The following is a 14,421-nucleotide window of genomic DNA, read 5'->3' on the forward strand; positions in this document are numbered from 1 at the left end:
TTTCCAGATAGACCCTGCCGGATAATTCCTGGGGTGTTGCTGCCATCTGGTGGAATAAATCAGAATTTCTCCCCAGCAATCTTTCCTTCAATCGGAGAACTTCTTTTGTCAGACATTCAAAAGGAGACACAACCGAAATGGCTGTGGCAATTAAATAGTTGCATTTAGTACAAAATAAAGAATATTTAACAATGTCAAATTGCTAAAAAAAAATTTTTAGGGGCACAGACACTGTTCTCTGTGGCTGGGATTGAGAGTCCCGAAGGCTCTGTTGCCTACCTGGTGCCAGGGTTCAGGATATCTCATCTGGGCTGCAGAGGAACTCGGAGTTGGAGGAGAAAGATCCAGTTGTCGTGATCCACGTAGGTACCAACGATATAGGGAAAACGATGTTAGAGGTTCTGCTGAGGGAATATGAGCAACTTGGAGCTAAATTAAAAAGCAGAACCAAAAAGGTAATAATCTCCGGATTACTACCTGAGCCACGAGCAAATTGGCAAAGGGTCAATGAGATTAAAGAGGTAAATGCGTGGCTCAAAGATTGGTGTGGGAGAAATGGATTTGAAATCGTGGACATTGGCACCAGTACTGGGGAGGGAGGGAGCTGTTCCGATGGGACGGGCTCCACCTGAATAATGCTGGGACCAGAGTCCTGGCAAATCATATAACTAGGGGTGTAGATAGGGCTTTAAACTAAATAGCGTGGGGGGAGGGGAGGGTTCAGTTACATGGAAAAACAGGTAGTTAAAGGAGAAGGTAGGAGTGCAGGTTGGTGGTGAAGCTGATTGTTACCAAACTGCAACAAGTGTACTGGTTAAACCAAAAGAGAGAAATAATAAACAGGCGAATAAAGCATGTGCTGAGGGACAGGTTAGGGGCTATAGCCCAAATAAGAGTTCCATATACAAATACACGGAGTGTAAGGAATAAACTAGATGAGCTGCAGGCGCAAATTCAAATGGAAGATTATGATGTGCTGGCCATTGCGGAGACGTGGCTGCAGGATGGTCGGGACTGGAAACTAAATATATCTGGTTATAAAGTTTACAGGAGGGACAGAGAAAATAGCAGGGGGGGTGGAGTAGCCTTACTGATTAGAAATAATATCACCTCATTGGTGAGGGAGGATATAATGAGGGGAAAGCATCCAGTGGAGAGCTTATGGGTAGAATTGAGGAACAGAAAAGGATCTAAAACTGTAATGGATGTTGTATATAGACCCCCTGGTGGCAGTTCTGAGGTGTTAGATTGTATAAATTCACAAATTAGGCAAGTGTGTAACAAAGGCAGAATAGTATTAATGGGGGATTTTAACTCACACATAGATTGGGAGAGGTGGAATGACCGAGCGAATCCCTCCCTACACTCGGAGCAGGTGAATGGCCTCTCCCCAGTGTGACCTAGTGTCTCAGAAGGTGGGATGACCGAATATATTCCTTCCCACTCTCAGTGCAGGTGAAAGGCCTCTCTCCAGGGTGAGTACGTTGGTGTTGCAGCAACTCATTGTTACTTTCAAATCTCTTCTCACAGTCAGAACATTGAAAAGATCTCTTAGCAGTGTGAACTTGTTGGTGTGTCAGAAGATTGGATGAGTGAGTGAATCCCTTCCCACACCCGAAGCAGGTGAACAGTCTCTCCCCAGTGTGACTGTGTCGATGAGTTTCCAGCTGGGATGGGTAATTGAATCCCTTCCCACAGTCTCCACATTTCCACGGTTTCTCCATGGTGAGGGTGTCCTTGTGTCTCTCCAGATTGGACAATCAGTTGAAGCCTCATCCACACTCAGAACACATGTACAGTTTCTCTGCGCTGTGAATGGTGTGATGTTTTTTCAGTCTGTGTAACTTGTTAAAGCTCTTTCCACGGTCAGTTCACTGGAACACTCTCTCTCGGGTGTGTGTGTGTCTCGGTGCTTTTCCAGTCACACTGATGTTTGAAATATTTTCCCACAGACAGAACAGACAAACATTTCTCCTTCCACATGCAAAGGCCGATGAATCGAGTGACTGTCAGATCTTGATGAGATGTTTTGTTTGAGTTTCCCATCTGCAAATCCTCCCCTTCTAGACCCCTGTGAAAGGAAATTATATAGAATGGCATAGAATACACAGTACACAAACAGGCCATTCAGTCCCACTAGTCTGTACAGGTGTTTATTCACCTCATGTGTCTGCTCCCATTCCATCTCCCTCATTTCAGCCTTTCAGCAGACCCTTTTATTCCCTTTTCTCTCATATTTTCATCTAGTTTCCTTTTGAAAACATCTCAACTATTTGCTTCAACCACTTCCACATTCTACCCACTCTCTGAGTAAAGAAATCTCTCCTTATTTCCTTATTGGATTTTTCAGTAACTGTATTCATGACCCCTGGATTTGGATTCACTCACAAGCGGAAGCATTCTCTCCACATCTACTCTGTCCAACCCATTGATAATTTTAAAGAGCTCCATCATGTCACCGCTAAGTCTTCTGTTTTCGGAACAAAAAAGCTCCACCCTGTTCATGCTTTTCGGCTGCGTTTGCTGACAACGCAAATGACGTCCCCGCTGCGTTGTCAGGAATCACTTTGTTTAAAAAGGCACCGTCCCTGGGTGGGCTTGAACCACCAACCTTTCAGTTAACAGCCGAACGCGCTAGCCGATTGCGCCACAGAGACCGATAGCAGCGCCGTTTGCAAGAGACTTCAAAGCAGGATATCAGTGAATTATCGTTTCAGGTTGTGCGGCCTGTGTCATCCTGGCAGTGATCAGTTTTTCCAGATAGACCCTGCCGGATAATTCCTGGGGTGTTGCTGCCATCTGGTGGAATAAATCAGAATTTCTCCTCAGCAATCTTTCCTTCAATCGGAGAACTTCTTTTGTCAGACATTCAAAAGGAGACACAACCGAAATGGCTGTGGCAATTAAATAGTTGCATTTAGTACAAAATAAAGAATATTTAACAATGTCAAATTGCTAAAAAAAAATTTTTAGGGGCACAGACACTGTTCTCTGTGGCTGGGATTGAGAGTCCCGAAGGCTCTGTTGCCTACCTGGTGCCAGGGTTCAGGATATCTCATCTGGGCTGCAGAGGAACTCGGAGTTGGAGGAGAAAGATCCAGTTGTCGTGATCCACGTAGGTACCAACGATATAGGGAAAACGATGTTAGAGGTTCTGCTGAGGGAATATGAGCAACTTGGAGCTAAATTAAAAAGCAGAACCAAAAAGGTAATAATCTCCGGATTACTACCTGAGCCACGAGCAAATTGGCAAAGGGTCAATGAGATTAAAGAGGTAAATGCGTGGCTCAAAGATTGGTGTGGGAGAAATGGATTTGAAATCGTGGACATTGGCACCAGTACTGGGGAGGGAGGGAGCTGTTCCGATGGGACGGGCTCCACCTGAATAATGCTGGGACCAGAGTCCTGGCAAATCATATAACTAGGGGTGTAGATAGGGCTTTAAACTAAATAGCGTGGGGGGAGGGGAGGGTTCAGTTACATGGAAAAACAGGTAGTTAAAGGAGAAGGTAGGAGTGCAGGTTGGTGGTGAAGCTGATTGTTACCAAACTGCAACAAGTGTACTGGTTAAACCAAAAGAGAGAAATAATAAACAGGCGAATAAAGCATGTGCTGAGGGACAGGTTAGGGGCTATAGCCCAAATAAGAGTTCCATATACAAATACACGGAGTGTAAGGAATAAACTAGATGAGCTGCAGGCGCAAATTCAAATGGAAGATTATGATGTGCTGGCCATTGCGGAGACGTGGCTGCAGGATGGTCGGGACTGGAAACTAAATATATCTGGTTATAAAGTTTACAGGAGGGACAGAGAAAATAGCAGGGGGGGTGGAGTAGCCTTACTGATTAGAAATAATATCACCTCATTGGTGAGGGAGGATATAATGAGGGGAAAGCATCCAGTGGAGAGCTTATGGGTAGAATTGAGGAACAGAAAAGGATCTAAAACTGTAATGGATGTTGTATATAGACCCCCTGGTGGCAGTTCTGAGGTGTTAGATTGTATAAATTCACAAATTAGGCAAGTGTGTAACAAAGGCAGAATAGTATTAATGGGGGATTTTAACTCACACATAGATTGGGAGAGGTGGAATGACCGAGCGAATCCCTCCCTACACTCGGAGCAGGTGAATGGCCTCTCCCCAGTGTGACCTAGTGTCTCAGAAGGTGGGATGACCGAATATATTCCTTCCCACTCTCAGTGCAGGTGAAAGGCCTCTCTCCAGGGTGAGTACGTTGGTGTTGCAGCAACTCATTGTTACTTTCAAATCTCTTCTCACAGTCAGAACATTGAAAAGATCTCTTAGCAGTGTGAACTTGTTGGTGTGTCAGAAGATTGGATGAGTGAGTGAATCCCTTCCCACACCCGAAGCAGGTGAACAGTCTCTCCCCAGTGTGACTGTGTCGATGAGTTTCCAGCTGGGATGGGTAATTGAATCCCTTCCCACAGTCTCCACATTTCCACGGTTTCTCCATGGTGAGGGTGTCCTTGTGTCTCTCCAGATTGGACAATCAGTTGAAGCCTCATCCACACTCAGAACACATGTACAGTTTCTCTGCGCTGTGAATGGTGTGATGTTTTTTCAGTCTGTGTAACTTGTTAAAGCTCTTTCCACGGTCAGTTCACTGGAACACTCTCTCTCGGGTGTGTGTGTGTCTCGGTGCTTTTCCAGTCACACTGATGTTTGAAATATTTTCCCACAGACAGAACAGACAAACATTTCTCCTTCCACATGCAAAGGCCGATGAATCGAGTGACTGTCAGATCTTGATGAGATGTTTTGTTTGAGTTTCCCATCTGCAAATCCTCCCCTTCTAGACCCCTGTGAAAGGAAATTATATAGAATGGCATAGAATACACAGTACACAAACAGGCCATTCAGTCCCACTAGTCTGTACAGGTGTTTATTCACCTCATGTGTCTGCTCCCATTCCATCTCCCTCATTTCAGCCTTTCAGCAGACCCTTTTATTCCCTTTTCTCTCATATTTTCATCTAGTTTCCTTTTGAAAACATCTCAACTATTTGCTTCAACCACTTCCACATTCTACCCACTCTCTGAGTAAAGAAATCTCTCCTTATTTCCTTATTGGATTTTTCAGTAACTGTATTCATGACCCCTGGATTTGGATTCACTCACAAGCGGAAGCATTCTCTCCACATCTACTCTGTCCAACCCATTGATAATTTTAAAGAGCTCCATCATGTCACCGCTAAGTCTTCTGTTTTCGGAACAAAAAAGCTCCACCCTGTTCATGCTTTTCGGCTGCGTTTGCTGACAACGCAAATGACGTCCCCGCTGCGTTGTCAGGAATCACTTTGTTTAAAAAGGCACCGTCCCTGGGTGGGCTTGAACCACCAACCTTTCAGTTAACAGCCGAACGCGCTAGCCGATTGCGCCACAGAGACCGATAGCAGCGCCGTTTGCAAGAGACTTCAAAGCAGGATATCAGTGAATTATCGTTTCAGGTTGTGCGGCCTGTGTCATCCTGGCAGTGATCAGTTTTTCCAGATAGACCCTGCCGGATAATTCCTGGGGTGTTGCTGCCATCTGGTGGAATAAATCAGAATTTCTCCTCAGCAATCTTTCCTTCAATCGGAGAACTTCTTTTGTCAGACATTCAAAAGGAGACACAACCGAAATGGCTGTGGCAATTAAATAGTTGCATTTAGTACAAAATAAAGAATATTTAACAATGTCAAATTGCTAAAAAAAATTTTTTAGGGGCACAGACACTGTTCTCTGTGGCTGGGATTGAGAGTCCCGAAGGCTCTGTTGCCTACCTGGTGCCAGGGTTCAGGATATCTCATCTGGGCTGCAGAGGAACTCGGAGTTGGAGGAGAAAGATCCAGTTGTCGTGATCCACGTAGGTACCAACGATATAGGGAAAACGATGTTAGAGGTTCTGCTGAGGGAATATGAGCAACTTGGAGCTAAATTAAAAAGCAGAACCAAAAAGGTAATAATCTCCGGATTACTACCTGAGCCACGAGCAAATTGGCAAAGGGTCAATGAGATTAAAGAGGTAAATGCGTGGCTCAAAGATTGGTGTGGGAGAAATGGATTTGAAATCGTGGACATTGGCACCAGTACTGGGGAGGGAGGGAGCTGTTCCGATGGGACGGGCTCCACCTGAATAATGCTGGGACCAGAGTCCTGGCAAATCATATAACTAGGGGTGTAGATAGGGCTTTAAACTAAATAGCGTGGGGGGAGGGGAGGGTTCAGTTACATGGAAAAACAGGTAGTTAAAGGAGAAGGTAGGAGTGCAGGTTGGTGGTGAAGCTGATTGTTACCAAACTGCAACAAGTATACTGGTTAAACCAAAAGAGAGAAATAATAAACAGGCGAATAAAGCATGAGTGCTGAGGGACAGGTTAGGGGCTATAGCCCAAATAAGAGTTCCATATACAAATACACGGAGTGTAAGGAATAAACTAGATGAGCTGCAGGCGCAAATTCAAATGGAAGATTATGATGTGCTGGCCATTGCGGAGACGTGGCTGCAGGATGGTCGGGACTGGAAACTAAATATATCTGGTTATAAAGTTTACAGGAGGGACAGAGAAAATGGCAGAGGGGGTGGAGTAGCCTTACTGATTAGAAATAATATCACCTCATTGGTGAGGGAGGATATAACGAGGGGAAAGCATCCAGTGGAGAGCTTATGGGTAGAATTGAGGAACAGAAAATTATCTAAAACTGTAATGGATGTTGTGTATAGACCCCCTGGTGGCAGTTCTGAGGTGTTAGATTGTATAAATTCACAAATTCGGCAAGTGTGTAACAAAGGCAGAAGAGTATTAATGGGGGATTTTAACTCACACATAGATTGGGAGAGGTGGAATGACCGAGTGAATCCCTCCCTACACTCGGAGCAGGTGAATGGCCTCTCCCCAGTGTGACCTAGTGTCTCAGAAGGTGGGATGACCGAATATATTCCTTCCCACTCTCAGTGCAGGTGAAAGGCCTCTCTCCAGGGTGAGTACGTTGGTGTTGCAGCAACTCATTGTTACTTTCAAATCTCTTCTCACAGTCAGAACATTGAAAAGATCTCTTAGCAGTGTGAACTTGTTGGTGTGTCAGAAGATTGGATGAGTGAGTGAATCCCTTCCCACACCCGAAGCAGGTGAACGGTCTCTCCCCAGTGTGACTGTGTCGATGAGTTTCCAGCTGGGATGGGTAATTGAATCCCTTCCCACAGTCTCCACATTTCCACGGTTTCTCCATGGTGAGGGTGTCCTTGTGTCTCTCCAGATTGGACAATCAGTTGAAGCCTCATCCACACTCAGAACACATGTACAGTTTCTCTGCGCTGTGAATGGTGTGATGTTTTTTCAGTCTGTGTAACTTGTTAAAGCTCTTTCCACGGTCAGTTCACTGGAACACTCTCTCTCGGGTGTGTGTGTGTCTCGGTGCTTTTCCAGTCACACTGATGTTTGAAATATTTTCCCACAGACAGAACAGACAAACATTTCTCCTTCCACATTCAAAGGCCAATGAATCGAGTGACTGTCAGATCTTGATGAGATGTTTTGTTTGAGTTTCCCATCTGCAAATCCTCCCCTTCTAGACCCCTGTGAAAGGAAATTATATAGAATGGCATAGAATACACAGTACACAAACAGGCCATTCAGTCCCACTGGTCTGTACAGGTGTTTATTCACCTCATGTGTCTGCTCCCATTCCATCTCCCTCATTTCAGCCTTTCAACAGACCCTTTTATTCCCTTTTCTCTCATATTTTCATCTAGTTTCCTTTTGAAAACATCTCAACTATTTGCTTCAACCACTTCCACATTGTACCCACTCTCCGAGTAAAGAAATCTCTCCTTATTTCCTTATTGGATTTTTCAGTAACTGCATTCATGACCCCTGGATTTGGATTCACTCACAAGCGGAAGCATTCTCTCCACATCTAGTCTGTCCAACCCATTGATAATTTTAAAGAGCTCTATCATGTCACCGCTAAGTCTTCTGTTTTCGGAACAAAAAAGCTCCACCCTGTTCATGCTTTTCGGCTGCGTTTGCTGACAACGCAAATGACGACCCGGCTGCGTTGTCAGGAATCACTTTGTGCAATTAAATAGTTGCATTTAGTACAAAATAAAGAATATTTAACAATGTCAAATTGCTAAAAAAAAATTTTTAGGGGCATAGACACTGTTCTCTGTGGCTGGGATCGAGAGTCCCGAAGGCTCTGTTGCCTACCTGGTGCCAGGGTTCAGGATATCTCATCTAGGCTGCAGAGAAACTCGGAGTTGGAGGAGAAAGATCCAGTTGTCGTGATCCACGTAGGTACCAACGATATAGGGAAAACGATGTTAGAGGTTCTGCTGAGGGAATATGAGCAACTAGGAGCGAAATTATAAAGCAGAACCAAAAAGGTAATAATCTCCGGATTACTACCTGAGCCACGAGCAAATTGGCAAAGGTCAATGAGATTAAAGAGGTAAATGCGTGGCTCAAAGATTGGTGTGGGAGAAATGGATTTGAAATCGTGGACATTGGCACCAGTACTGGGGAGGGAGGGAGCTGTTCCGATGGGACGGGCTCCACCTGAATAATGCTGGGATCAGAGTCCTGGCAAATCATATAACCAGGGGTGTAGATAGGGCTTTAAACTAAATAGTGTGGGGGGAGGGGAGGGTTCAGTTACATGGAAAAACAGGAAGTTAAAGGAGAAGGTAGGAGTGCAGGTTGGTGGTGAAGCTGATTGTTACCAAACTGTAAGGCGTATACTGGTTAAACCAGAAGAGAGAAATAATAAACAGGCGAATAAAGCATCAGTGCTGAGGGACAGGTTAGGGGCTATAGCCCAAATAAGAGTTCTATATACAAATACACGGAGTGTAAGGAATAAACTAGATGAACTGCAGGTGCAAAATCAAATGGAAGATTATGATGTGGTGGCCATTGCGGAGACGTGGCTGCAGGATGGTCGGGATTGGAAACTAAACATATCTGGTTATAAAGTTTACAGGAGGGACAGGGAAAATGGCAGAGGGGGTGGAGTAGCCTTACTGATTAGAAATAATATCACCTCATTGGTGAGGGAGGATATAACCAGGGGAAAGCATCCAGTGGAGAGCTTATGGGTAGAATTGAGGAACAGAAAAGGATCTAAAACTGTAATGGATGTTGTATTTAGACCCCCTGGTGGCAGTTCTGAGGTGTTAGATTGTATAAATTCACAAATTAGGCAAGTGTGTAACAAAGGCAGAATAGTATTAATGGGGGATTTTAACTCACACATAGATTGGGAGAGGTGGAATGACCGAGTGAATCCCTCCCTACACTCGGAGCAGGTGAATGGCCTCTCCCCAGTGTGACCTAGTGTCTCAGAAGGTGGGATGACCGAATATATTCCTTCCCACTCTCAGTGCAGGTGAAAGGCCTCTCTCCAGGGTGAGTACGTTGGTGTTGCAGCAACTCATTGTTACTTTCAAATCTCTTCTCACAGTCAGAACATTGAAAAGATCTCTTAGCAGTGTGAACTTGTTGGTGTGTCAGAAGATTGGATGAGTGAGTGAATCCCTTCCCACACCCGAAGCAGGTGAACGGTCTCTCCCCAGTGTGACTGTGTCGATGAGTTTCCAGCTGGGATGGGTAATTGAATCCCTTCCCACAGTCTCCACATTTCCACGGTTTCTCCATGGTGAGGGTGTCCTTGTGTCTCTCCAGATTGGACAATCAGTTGAAGCCTCATCCACACTCAGAACACATGTACAGTTTCTCTGCGCTGTGAATGGTGTGATGTTTTTTCAGTCTGTGTAACTTGTTAAAGCTCTTTCCACGGTCAGTTCACTGGAACACTCTCTCTCGGGTGTGTGTGTGTCTCGGTGCTTTTCCAGTCACACTGATGTTTGAAATATTTTCCCACAGACAGAACAGACAAACATTTCTCCTTCCACATTCAAAGGCCGATGAATCGAGTGACTGTCAGATCTTGATGAGATGTTTTGTTTGAGTTTCCCATCTGCAAATCCTCCCCTTCTAGACCCCTGTGAAAGGAAATTATATAGAATGGCATAGAATACACAGTACACAAACAGGCCATTCAGTCCCACTGGTCTGTACAGGTGTTTATTCACCTCATGTGTCTGCTCCCATTCCATCTCCCTCATTTCAGCCTTTCAACAGACCCTTTTATTCCCTTTTCTCTCATATTTTCATCTAGTTTCCTTTTGAAAACATCTCAACTATTTGCTTCAACCACTTCCACATTGTACCCACTCTCCGAGTAAAGAAATCTCTCCTTATTTCCTTATTGGATTTTTCAGTAACTGCATTCATGACCCCTGGATTTGGATTCACTCACAAGCGGAAGCATTCTCTCCACATCTAGTCTGTCCAACCCATTGATAATTTTAAAGAGCTCTATCATGTCACCGCTAAGTCTTCTGTTTTCGGAACAAAAAAGCTCCACCCTGTTCATGCTTTTCGGCTGCGTTTGCTGACAACGCAAATGACGACCCGGCTGCGTTGTCAGGAATCACTTTGTGCAATTAAATAGTTGCATTTAGTACAAAATAAAGAATATTTAACAATGTCAAATTGCTAAAAAAAATTTTTTAGGGGCATAGACACTGTTCTCTGTGGCTGGGATCGAGAGTCCCGAAGGCTCTGTTGCCTACCTGGTGCCAGGGTTCAGGATATCTCATCTGGGCTGCAGAGAAACTCGGAGTTGGAGGAGAAAGATCCAGTTGTCGTGATCCACGTAGGTACCAACGATATAGGGAAAACGATGTTAGAGGTTCTGCTGAGGGAATATGAGCAACTAGGAGCGAAATTAAAAAGCAGAACCAAAAAGGTAATAATCTCCGGATTACTACCTGAGCCACGAGCAAATTGGCAAAGGTCAATGAGATTAAAGAGGTAAATGCGTGGCTCAAAGATTGGTGTGGGAGAAATGGATTTGAAATCGTGGACATTGGCACCAGTACTGGGGAGGGAGGGAGCTGTTCCAATGGGACGGGCTCCACCTGAATAATGCTGGGACCAGAGTCCTGGCAAATCATATAACCAGGGGTGTAGATAGGGCTTTAAACTAAATAGTGTGGGGGGAGGGGAGGGTTCAGTTACATGGAAAAACAGGAAGTTAAAGGAGAAGGTAGGAGTGCAGGTTGGTGGTGAAGCTGATTGTTACCAAACTGTAAGGCGTATACTGGTTAAACCAGAAGAGAGAAATAATAAACAGGCGAATAAAGCATCAGTGCTGAGGGACAGGTTAGGGGCTATAGCCCAAATAAGAGTTCTATGTACAAATACACGGAGTGTAAGGAATAAACTAGATGAACTGCAGGTGCAAAATCAAATGGAAGATTATGATGTGGTGGCCATTGCGGAGACGTGGCTGCAGGATGGTCGGGATTGGAAACTAAACATATCTGGTTATAAAGTTTACAGGAGGGACAGGGAAAATGGCAGAGGGGGTGGAGTAGCCTTACTGATTAGAAATAATATCACCTCATTGGTGAGGGAGGATATAACGAGGGGAAAGCATCCAGTGGAGAGCTTATGGGTAGAATTGAGGAACAGAAAAGGATCTAAAACTGTAATGGATGTTGTGTATAGACCCCCTGGTGGCAGTTCTGAGGTGTTAGATTGTATAAATTCACAAATTAGGCAAGTGTGTAACAAAGGCAGAATAGTATTAATGGGGGATTTTAACTCACACATAGATTGGGAGAGGTGGAATGACCGAGTGAATCCCTCCCTACACTCGGAGCAGGTGAATGGCCTCTCCCCAGTGTGACCTAGTGTCTCAGAAGGTGGGATGACCGAATATATTCCTTCCCACTCTCAGTGCAGGTGAAAGGCCTCTCTCCAGGGTGAGTACGTTGGTGTTGCAGCAACTCATTGTTACTTTCAAATCTCTTCTCACAGTCAGAACATTGAAAAGATCTCTTAGCAGTGTGAATATGTTGGTGTGTCAGAAGATTGGATGAGTGAGTGAATCCCTTCCCACACCCGAAGCAGGTGAACGGTCTCTCCCCAGTGTGACTGTGTCGATGAGTTTCCAGCTGGGATGGGTAATTGAATCCCTTCCCACAGTCTCCACATTTCCACGGTTTCTCCATGGTGAGGGTGTCCTTGTGTCTCTCCAGATTGGACAATCAGTTGAAGCCTCATCCACACTCAGAACACGTGTACAGTTTCTCTGCGCTGTGAATGGTGTGATGTTTCTTCAGTCTGTGTAACTGGTTAAAGCTCTTTCCGCGGTCAGTTCACTGGAACACTCTCTCTCGGGTGTGTGTGTGTCTCGGTGCTTTTCCAGTCACACTGATGTTTGAAATATTTTCCCACAGACAGAACAGACAAACATTTCTCCTTCCACATTCGAAGGCCGATGAATCGAGTGACTGTCAGATCTTGATGAGATGTTTTGTTTGAGTTTCCCATCTGCAAATCCTCCCCTTCTAGACCCCTGTGAAAGGAAATTATATAGAATGGCATAGAATACACAGTACACAAACAGGCCATTCAGTCCCACTGGTCTGTACAGGTGTTCATTCACCTCATGTGTCTGCTCCCATTCCATCTCCCTCATATCAGCCTTTCAAGAGACCCTTTTATTCCCTTTTCTCTCATATTTTCATCTAGTTTCCTTTTGAAAACATCTCAACTATTTGCTTCAACCACTTCCACATTCTACCCACTCTCTGAGTAAAGAAATCTCTCCTTATTTCCTTATTGGATTTTTCAGTAACTGTATTCATGACCCCTGGATTTGGATTCACTCACAAGCGGAAGCATTCTCTCCACATCTGGTCTGTCCAACCCATTGATAATTTTAAAGAGCTCTATCATGTCACCGCTAAGTCTTCTGTTTTCGGAACAAAAAAGCTCCACCCTGTTCATGCTTTTCGGCTGCGTTTGCTGACAACGCAAATGACGTCCCCGCTGCGTTGTCAGGAATCACTTGGTTTAAAAAGCAAAGTGATTCTTGACAACGCAACCGGGTCGTCATTTGCGTTGTCAGCAAACGTCCCTGGGTGGGCTTGAACCACCAACCTTTCAGTTAACAGCCGAACGCGCTAGCCGATTGCGCCACAGAGACCGATAGCAGCGCCGTTTGCAAGAGACTTCAAAGCAGGATATCAGTGCATTATCGTTTCAGGTTGTGCGGCCTGTGTCATCCTGGCAGTGATCAGTTTTTCCAGAGAGACCCTGCCGGATAATTCCTGGGGTGTTGCTGCCATCTGGTGGAATAAATCAGAATTTCTCCCCAGCAATCTTTCCTTCAATGGGACAACTTCTTTTGTAAGACATTCAAAAGGAGACACAACCGAAATGGCTGTGGCAATTAAATAGTTGCATTTAGTACAAAATAAAGAATATTTAACAATGTCAAATTGCTAAAAAAAAAAATTAGGGGCATAGACACTGTTCTCTGTGGCTGGGATCGAGAGTCCCGAAGGCTCTGTTGCCGACCTGGTGCCAGGGTTCAGGATATCTCATCTGGGCTGCAGAGAAACTCGGAGTTGGAGGAGAAAGATCCAGTTGTCGTGATCCACGTAGGTACCAACGATATAGGGAAAACGATGTTAGAGGTTCTGCTGAGGGAATATGAGCAACTTGGAGCTAAATTAAAAAGCAGAACCAAAAAGGTAATAATCTCCGTATTACTACCTGAGCCACGAGCAAATTGGCAAAGGTCAATGAGATTAAAGAGGTAAATGCGTGGCTCAAAGATTGGTGTGGGAGAAATGGATTTGAAATCGTGCACATTGGCACCAGTACTGGGGAGGGAGGGAGCTGTTCCGATTGGACGGGCTCCACCTGAATAATGCTTGGACCAGAGTCCTGGCAAATCATATAACTAGGGCTTTAAACTAAATAGTGTGGGGGGAGGGGAGGGTTCAGTTACATGGAAAAACAGGAAGTTAAAGGAGAAGGTAGGAGTGCAGGTTGGTGGTGAGGCTGATTGTTACCAAACTGCAACAAGTATACTGGTTAAACCAGAAGAGAGAAATAATAAACAGGCGAATAAAGCATGAGTGCTGAGGGACAGGTTAGGGGGTATAGCCCAAATAAGAGTTCTATATACAAATACACGGAGTGTAAGAAATAAACTAGATGAACTGCAGGCGCAAAATCAAATGGAAGATTATGATGTGGTGGCCATTGCGGAGACGTGGCTGCAGGATGGTCAGGACTGGGAACTAAATATACCTGGTTATAAAGTTTACAGGAGGGACAGAGAAAATGGCAGGGGGGGGGGGCGGCGGCTGGAGTAGCCTTACTGATTAGAAATAATATCACCTCATTGGTGAGGGAGGATATAATGAGGGGAAAGCATCCAGTGGAGAGCTTTTGGGTAGAATTGAGGAACAGAAAAGGATCTAAAACTGTAATGGATGTTGTATTTAGACCCCCTGGTGGCAGTTCTGAGGTGTTAGATTGTATTAATTCAC

The 14,421-nt window shown here is 44.8% G+C and overlaps 3 non-coding genes across 3 annotated transcripts; all 3 read right to left on the minus strand.

The window, feature by feature from the left end:
* Positions 1-2,583: 2,583 nt before the first annotated feature.
* trnan-guu (transfer RNA asparagine (anticodon GUU)) lies at positions 2,584-2,657 on the minus strand. Its single transcript has one exon. It is a non-coding gene; the product is annotated as a tRNA-Asn (tRNA).
* Positions 2,658-5,336: 2,679 nt separating this feature from the next.
* Positions 5,337-5,410, minus strand: trnan-guu (transfer RNA asparagine (anticodon GUU)). The gene has a single exon. It is a non-coding gene; the product is annotated as a tRNA-Asn (tRNA).
* Positions 5,411-12,990: 7,580 nt separating this feature from the next.
* On the minus strand, positions 12,991-13,064 carry trnan-guu (transfer RNA asparagine (anticodon GUU)). The gene has a single exon. It is a non-coding gene; the product is annotated as a tRNA-Asn (tRNA).
* Positions 13,065-14,421: the final 1,357 nt, after the last annotated feature.

This window comes from Heterodontus francisci, chromosome 34 (assembly GCF_036365525.1).
Source record: "Heterodontus francisci isolate sHetFra1 chromosome 34, sHetFra1.hap1, whole genome shotgun sequence".
NCBI classification, from domain to species: Eukaryota; Metazoa; Chordata; class Chondrichthyes; order Heterodontiformes; family Heterodontidae; genus Heterodontus; species Heterodontus francisci.